The following is a 9,113-nucleotide window of genomic DNA, read 5'->3' on the forward strand; positions in this document are numbered from 1 at the left end:
CTCTGCTGCAACCCTGCATGAGTGCTGATTGAAATTCATCTGAGACACTGACAATTATGAAGTTTGGTCCCTGAGGATATGTAAATACTGCCAAAAGTATCATGATGGGGAGTCAGTTTAATAATACAACAGGGTTAACTGTGTGAAAACCGATCATACATATTCACTGATTTAGTTCATATGAATTAATGGATATTCAAATGACATAAACATTTTTAATCATTTTTTTACTTCAATCTGAAGCCTCCTGTGGCATTTTTCTGGTGGAAAACATTTATTAATAATTTTGAAACTGAGCACCCTCGTACCACCGGCAGTTGTAGTAACATAATTATCCTGCATACACATCGCTACATACTGGGAAGAAGCTCGGCCAAAAAGTTTTTTCTCAGCCAAAAAATATTGTTTACCTAAACGAAACACAATTCCAACACCAAGCAACTGAATGAACACACAGAAAAACATGTTAACTGTGCATGCACTCATAGTGCTGCTAGGGATTTGGCTACGTAATGCCTTCCAAAGAGACTCCACAGATTGAAATCAGTCTACGACCAAATCTCACTGAACTAGCAGCCGAAGGAAATATATTAAATTCACTTTGCTTTGCTTTATACAGCCGTTACCATAAATGCTAATGGCTACTCCAATGTCTCTGGATCTTCTTTTTTTTGTAAATCTCAGACGTCTGTATTAATTTGCGTGGCATGGAGTAGCATTCACAATCTGCCTTCCTCAACTGTCCAACAGCCCATCAACAGCAATGCATGTAAAAAACAAGCGGCAAGCTCCAGTGCTTGGAATGGCCACTTGAGTCTGGCTCCAAAAGTAAGTAAAAACCCCACCAACCTCAGTGTTAAAAAGTGCCCAACTCTATGTTTACAGCCTGGTACAAAAAATGGTTTTCAGCTCGGCTCCACCAACGTCCTCCTCATTGCCCATATTTGGATTAGTTTGAAGTTGATGCCTGTCAAAATGACAGCATTTAAGGTTCAAAAAACACCATCGGGATCCCATTAGGCCCCGTTTGTGCACATGTTTTTAAGGCAGCATATGATTTACAGTAGAAGCTGTCAGAGCACACAGTAACTAATACGAAAAACAAGGTTGAATAACTCTTATGTGATGGATATTTCCACACAGTCCAGTTTCTGCTTAATGAGGTTGGCTCATTATCTGGCTGTGTTATGTGCGTGTAGAAAAATGACTATGTCTTTCCGTCATTACATTTTTTCGAAGTTAAATTACATTTTTGCACGTCTCCCACTGCATCTTTTCATGTGAAAATATCAGGGCAACGGGTACGTAGGTTCAGCTGCAGCGTTGTCGTCAGCCCTTTTCACAGCTGCCTCTATGGTGTGTCAGAACTCGTGTCAGGGCTCGGGGCTATTTACTGTAATCAATTCAACATGTAACCAGGGACAGCAATGTATTTGCTAATGAAAGAGCATTGCTTTGCAAATATTTTCTCATTAGTCTTCACCTCGGATATTAACAGCTGAACTCTAAATTCCTATGACGAATACCATATGAAAGCTTTACTTTGTAGCTCATTGTACTTTAGTCTCTGTGTGCAAAGCCAGTGTGACTATCGACCACCAATAGACTGTCACACACTAACCAATCAAAGGCTACTAGAGGGCATAGTTGTGCTGCAGAAACATTTTGACACAAATTCAAACTCAAAACAGTTTGGTCTTGCTTAAAATGAGCAGTGTTGAGGTGTTCTACATGCAGATGGTCTACAGCACCTGCATAAGCAAGCAGAACAAGACTGGAGACAAACTGTAAAGTAGGAGCAAAATACGACATTCAGAGCATTAATATAGCAGCAAACAACTATTATCAATGTAAATATATAGTGGTGTAATGTCTACCTGAGGAGTAAATGTAGTTGCTCTCCCTCTGTGTGTGTTGTTATCAGAGTTTATCCTTGCTTTGTTAACACAGCCGGGCCGGCCGAGCGTGCTTTTAGTGCATTTGAGCCGCTGCTCTGCACTGCTCTCATACAGCAGTTACGGCTGATAGCATCCATCCTCCTGTTCCCCCTCAGGCAAACACTGTAACCTCTGTCAGCAGTGCTGTAGTTTGTACTGTACTGCCACTTGCTCAGGCGTCGCCATGTTGAGAACAATTGCTTCTAATGTCGTATTATGCAAACTTTAAGAAGACTCAAACGATTGCAGTTACCTGTGATTACTACCTGCTACTCTGATGAGAATAAAGCACACTTGCTCCTGACAATGACCCTGATGATTGTGACAAGCTAAGATATGTTTTATGCATGAATGTTAGCATATTAACAGCATATGGAGAATATCATGTGGTTCGTTTCCTTTCTAGTTATGCAGGATTTACATTAGTCTCTTCGTCTGCTGCAATCAGTGGATGTCACTTTCATTACATTACATTACAGTCATTTAGCAGACGCTTTTATCCAAAGCGACTTACAATCAGTAGTATATTACATATCATTCACCCATTCACACACTGATGACAGGCTACCATGCAAGGTGCCACCATCAGACTCTAACTAACATTCATTCACATCCAGTCCACACCGATGGCAAGCCTTCGGGAGCAACTTGGGGTTAAGTGTCTTGCCCAAGGACACATCGACTGCCGAAGCCGGGTATCGAACCACCGACCCTCTGATTGGAGAACTACCTTGCTCTCCACTACGCCACAGCCGCCCCACAGCCACTTTCACAGTAATACTTCACTCCCCACATGCAGCATTAGTTGTTTATGAGATATGGGGTGGAGGGCTTTGCAGAGTATTGGCAGCTTTATTCAATACAGCTCTATCAAATAAGTGACAGGACTCAAGCTTTCAAGTACTGTTTGCTCTGATTTTTAAAGACCATGAGGACAATATGCTATCTATCGTATCTAAGTAGCATACTAGATAGTCAGCAGTGGAAGAAGTATTCAGATACTTCAGATACAGAAACAAGGAAAAAGTAGATGTGTTTCATAATGCTGAAGAGTATGGGGGCACTAAAAAAGTAATTGCTAATATTTAATAAACTATAGGAAAGAGGAAGAAATCCAAAGGAAGGATGAAAGTGATAATTATTCTGATAAGGAAACTTGGTAAAGATGCTAGTAAGCCCACAAACTATAGACCTTCTGACATCACGTCTGGAAACTGTACTTCTTCTATCAACTGTGTAGGATCTGAAAGAATTTACTTCCTTGTCATTTTTTTTTACCAACAGTAAAAACAGCCTCTGGCATGTACTGAGCTACTGAGCGGCCCTGATTGTTTAAAGAGAGAGTACAAGTTTAATAGTTTAAAGACCTGTGCCCTATTAATTACTTAAATGCATAAATTATGCATGTAGCTGAACATATGCAGGAGTAGTAAAATTTCAAAGTGGAGTAAGCTGAAGAAGATATCTAGATTCCTTCTATTTGCTTACACTGCAAAATCTGTTTAAAAAACTTTATATTAGTTTTAATCAATAGTGCTTAATCATCAATCACACTTATGACTCCAGGCTCTACCCTTCTATCAGTGAGAAAGTCTTGTATTTAATAATTGATTAGAATGAAAACAAACCATAGCAAGCAATACTGAGAACTGAATACATAAAATGTACGAAATGTTTCCTCTGAAATGTTGTGGAGTACAGGAATAAGGTATTATGAAATGGAAATACTCATGTTAAAGCTAAAAGTGTGAATATTCACAAGCCTCACGTTTAATTACGATTCCCCTGCATGATTCTCAATGCATCTAAATGTATCACTCTGAACTCCCTTTTTACCCAAAAAGTGCTTTCAAAATTCTGACTTCAGCAGTCTTTAATATGAATTAGCCTAGCAGCTTGCTTTCCTTACGTATAGCTCCTATACTCGTACTTGGTTTAAGTCACTGCATCTCAGAAAAGAAATCTGTCAGTGTTAAAATTCAACCCGTAGGTAGAATTTTTCAGGCCAATATTGTTGAAACAGAGCAGATAGTATTAGTAGCGAGAGCAACAAGTTAGCGGACTGCTGAGCGTTTTTAAATGCCACCCTCTCTGCTCCGCGCACATGGAGTGTGTGTGTGTGTGTGTGTGTGTGTGTGTGTGTGTGTGTGTGTGTGTGTGTGTGTGTGTGTGTGTGTGTGTGTGTGTGTGTGTGTGTGTGTGTGTGTGTAAAGCTCTGCCAACAGTGAAACACCAACACAAAACAGCGTGACAGTAAACGACAGCTAAAGCGGTAAAGACTCAAACGGAGCTGAATTTAAACCAAAATACAAATGATGTTCTGTCACTGCATCGATGCAGAATCGTCCACGTCAGCATCACGATGCATCGCAGATCGAGAAATGTCCACACCTCTAGTAAAAGTACCTCAAATTTGTACTTAAGACAGTACTTGAGGGGAGCCCTGGGGGCTAAATGGTTAACGGATGATGTTGGTAATAAACTAGTTTGTCTTATTGTCAGCAAACAACCATCAAATACTTTATCCAACCAACAAGTAATGTTCATAAGCTAAAGCCTGCTATAGCTTATTTCTCTGTGACATAATTCTCGACTGCTGGTTGATTTTTCTTAAAAAAACAAAATATATACTCGTGACACATTTTTAAAGATCTTTAGTAGGAATCAACAGGTTTTGTGCTGAGAGTTGTAAAGTATTGGTAGAACTATGCACATTGATAATAACACCAGTCGTTCTGATAGAGTATGTACAGAAGCAAGTGAAATAAATCAATACTTCCAATTCATTCACTAGCAATTACGTTTTTGATTATTTGGATTGCGTAATTCGTTTGATGAGTTTCAGACTTAACGTAAACAGGGTGCATGAATTCAGAATGAGCCGAGTTGAGCAGCATGAACTGCAGAGTAAACAGCTTTACTGCTACAAGTCTTTAACCGCTGCTAATGTAAAATACGACCCCTTTACTCTCCTTTTTCTTTTTGTTCTTCTAATGGTGGTCAATACAGCGAAGACCCTCAGGCTTTGAATCCAGCAGAAAAATACCTCCACTGGGAAATCAGCCATTTCCCAAGTTAAAGAAATGTGCTTTATCACTTTACCTTGTCCGGTTTGTTAAAATGTTTTCATCGGCTATTACAATTGAGTTCATGACAACATGGACTCTATGACATTAATATTTACGTAGAATGAGCAGTACAGTTCCAGATAAAAGATCAAGGATTAAAGGCATTAGACCTGGTGATGGGCAAAGAGGAAACCTCTCTACAATTTAGAATGTATCTAAACTTAAACGTAGTGATCGTGTAAATCAACATAAATGTACATGATTGTATACTGCATATATTTATTAAACAAAGGAGCAAGTTAATACAGAACCATTTCTATAACAACGAACTCCATCAACTGATGAAAACCAAGATATGCGGTCAAATTGGCCCTCTGTTTGTTGTTATTTGGTTAAACCCAAAATTGTAAACTTTGACACAGGGCATTGGGTTTTATTGCGTTTATTTGTTTATTTATTGGAGACAGTGTACACTAATCAACATTGCCATTTACTGACATTAATGTAAATGTGCAGGGGTTAGCTCAACAGCTATTTTGCATCTGTAGAACCAACTCCCTCCCAAATATTGAAATATTAGTACATAGTAAAATAGCAATTAAAATATAAAACCCTGTCTCCTAGAACATAAGATTATTACAAATATTTAGCAAATACATTTTGAAGGAAATTAATGGCTCCCATGTTACGTTTTGTGGAAACATAATGAGCAAAAGTTATTGTTGATTTAAGTAACTATTGATACCTAACATATCAGTAAAATATTCACTGACAATTTATTCCATTTGTTTTTTTGTACAACATTATTAAACTGATAGCACTTGGTTATGGGTAAGGAAAGATGATGGTCTGATTTAGTACAGAAAAACATCAACAGTGCTCATCAACATTTAACCAAAACCACATTGCTGATTTCCGAAAAACTTGGCCTTAAAGCACTAAAGAATGAAAGTCTTCTTTTTACTATTTGTTCAATTTTTTGTGAATGAAACTAGCCTCAAATGGAGTGAAACAGGATACCCTATAGAGCAAATTAGCGTTAATGATAAACAGGCGGCCTTCATCAAGCTTTAAAGAGCTATTTACATCAAGTTTGATCAGTTAAGAGAGTTTGGTGTTTCTAACTTAAAGCATGTACGAGCAAACCTCGAAGGAAAAAGTAGCTTTAGACATTGAGGATGATAAAAGCGTAGAATACCACTGCCCATTGTTTCTTAAATTCTAAATTGCCACCATCTGCAGTACAGTATAACAAACCACCTGCTGTCATTGTCTCTTCATTGATTAATGCAAATACACTGTTCTACTCCCACAATGCACCACACTGACAATTATAAATGATGAGAAAATGACAGAAGCAGCCAAGGTGACGCACGCAGCTCCTCCAAGAAAGGGAACAAATCATCGACATCTGTCTTACTCATTCAACTGTGCGAGATATCACAAATGAGTTGCTTTACTTTGTTTGGCTTTATCAATGATTTGATTAATGCACTCGAGCTTGTGAATGTGACTCTGTGCTGGCACAACCTCGACATGAGTCACATGCTTAGCTGCTTTTCCCACTAGAGTGTAAGTGTTATTTATTTTTGTTCCTTCAGTCATCAGGCTTTCAGTGGAAACAGTTTTGTTCAGTGTAGCGATGACGTGCGTTTACTTATAAAGTTCTGACAAGTGAGGAAGATTTTTGAGCTTTTGAAAAAAATACATTTTTTTATTTTTATTTGTCTTTTCACGCTTGATACCATGTAGCTTATCTTTTAAAAGAAGAATTTGAAAATATTAGTGACAGTTGTCAGGGTTTAAAACCAATGATCTGATTCAAATAGAATCATGGATTTGGAGAATTGTGACACACCAAACAGAAACAATACCATCTACCTAGGTTCAAGGAGTGTTATGAACTGAAGAGCTGGTACTGAGTTAAACAGCTCACAGTTTGATTTCCTTACAGCTATAACACAAACATATACAGCACTGCATCTTGTATTTGGAATAGAAATCAAAAACAGAGCTCTTCAAAGCATCAAATAAAATAGGACAAACAAAGATTAAGGGCCCCTTGTGTGGAAACCCTCAACAAATGTCCTTTAAATAAGGAATTTGAGATCCAAGAGTACAATTCCTTGTTCTTAATAATAATAATAATAATTGATTGTACTTGTATAGCGCTTTTCTAGTCTTCCGACCACTCAAAGCGCTTTGACATTACCAATCAATCACCCATTCACACCCATTCATACACTGATGACAGGAGCCACCATGCAAGGTGCCACCTGGACATCAGAACCCTAACTAACATTCATACACATACATACACACACCACAGGAACAGCCTGCGGGAGCAATTTGGGGTTAAGTGTCTTGCCCAAGGACACAGCAACATGGACTGCCGGAGCCAGGGATCGAACCGCCGATCCTCTGATTGGAGGACGACCCTGCTCTCCACTTGAATTTAACGTACTACTATGACGACTATATTTACTCAAGTGGAGCTTAAAGTGTGTTTGTGTTCTTATCTGGTCTCTCAATGGAAACATCAAGGTAGTCAGGCGTCCTCTGTGGGCAGATCCTTCAGGACGCCACATGGCTTCCGCAATCCTCCACCGTCTAAATGGGCTGGGGCCGCCAACACGTAATCCTCCAGCAAAAAAAACAAAACATACACAAACAGTACAGATATATTAAATACTCTCACTCTCATTTACAATGAGAAAAAATACTATACATCACAACAATTAGTGTTTTAACATTAATAAACAAACTATACATCTTCTCCTTTCTTCACCTGTAACATATTCCCTTTTACCTCCCTTTAACTCAATTTAATACATTCCACCTTAAACATGAATATGAACTGAATTATCATCATTAACATACTAAACATGTATATTTTATTAACCACAATCAGTTCAAACACAATGTAGTTGTATTACATACCATTAAAGTTTGTTATCCTCACTAAACTGAATTGCTTTAATGTCATCAGAATATGTGCAATGCACCTTTAATGCATTACCACAACTTTAGTGACCAAATCTAGCAAGCAGTTAGCGTTAGCGATGTTTTTACATTATTACAGAGATACATAATACACCAAAGTACATTGGAAACATTAGACAACGTTTTCATAACTCTGAATGTTTTTTTAATTAAAGTGAATACAGACTAGCCTCTCCTCTCAACGGCTAACAACAACTAGCTTAGCAAAGAAAACCCAAATAACTCACATAAGATGATTTATTTTAATGCTGTAATGTTTTTAATCAAATCTTACTTTTCTTAATTCCTGCATTTTGCACTGCCACTGTTGTAGCACTGCTTATTTTGTGCTTCAGTCCCAGGGCTCCTGTTTTCCATGTGATTACCTGTAAATCACTGCTATTTACTGCCCTTGTGTGGACAACAGTGTTCACTGCAGGGTTGAGAATAGCAAAGGGTTTTCATTCATTCAATCATTCATTCATTCAGAACCTTAATTTAAATTTCGAGGAATCATTGATGGAATTCCCTTCATTTTCAGTGATGTCCAGACGAAAGTACAGAATAAATGGAGAATAAATACACAAACAAATAAATTGTATTAATAAAATAACAAGAAAACCAACAACCAGACAACAAGAGTACACAGTTAACAGTCAGTTTTCCTAGCTGTAATCATGGTTTAGAATGAACCCCACAGGTATTGTGTTCAGTTTTAATGTGTGTTTTGAAACATTTCAAATGTGCAGCATAGAAACTAAAACAAGTTTCCCCAAATGTATTGTAGCCAATCACTTGAACGAGTCAAATCATGACTATTGGACCAATTTAACCAAGAAATGATGGCAAATTGCGGTAAAGGCTTTATATATAAATAGATAATAATGCCCAACACGTGTTACTGTTAGAGAAGCCCACCCAACCTTTTCTTTCAAGATGCTATGATGAGTAAAATAATAAATCTTAGGTGGAATGATAAACTGAATCCATTGCAGGCGTGTCTATAGATAACATCACCATAATCCAAGATAAACAAGAAGATGGCCTCAATCATCAGAGAATATGCTTTGATTCTGTTCAAGTATAAATGAGCTGATTATAATGACTCCATGACTTTTGCAGAACT

The sequence above is a fragment of the Anoplopoma fimbria genome, chromosome 9 (genome assembly GCF_027596085.1).
Source record: "Anoplopoma fimbria isolate UVic2021 breed Golden Eagle Sablefish chromosome 9, Afim_UVic_2022, whole genome shotgun sequence".
NCBI lineage: Eukaryota > Metazoa > Chordata > Actinopteri > Perciformes > Anoplopomatidae > Anoplopoma > Anoplopoma fimbria.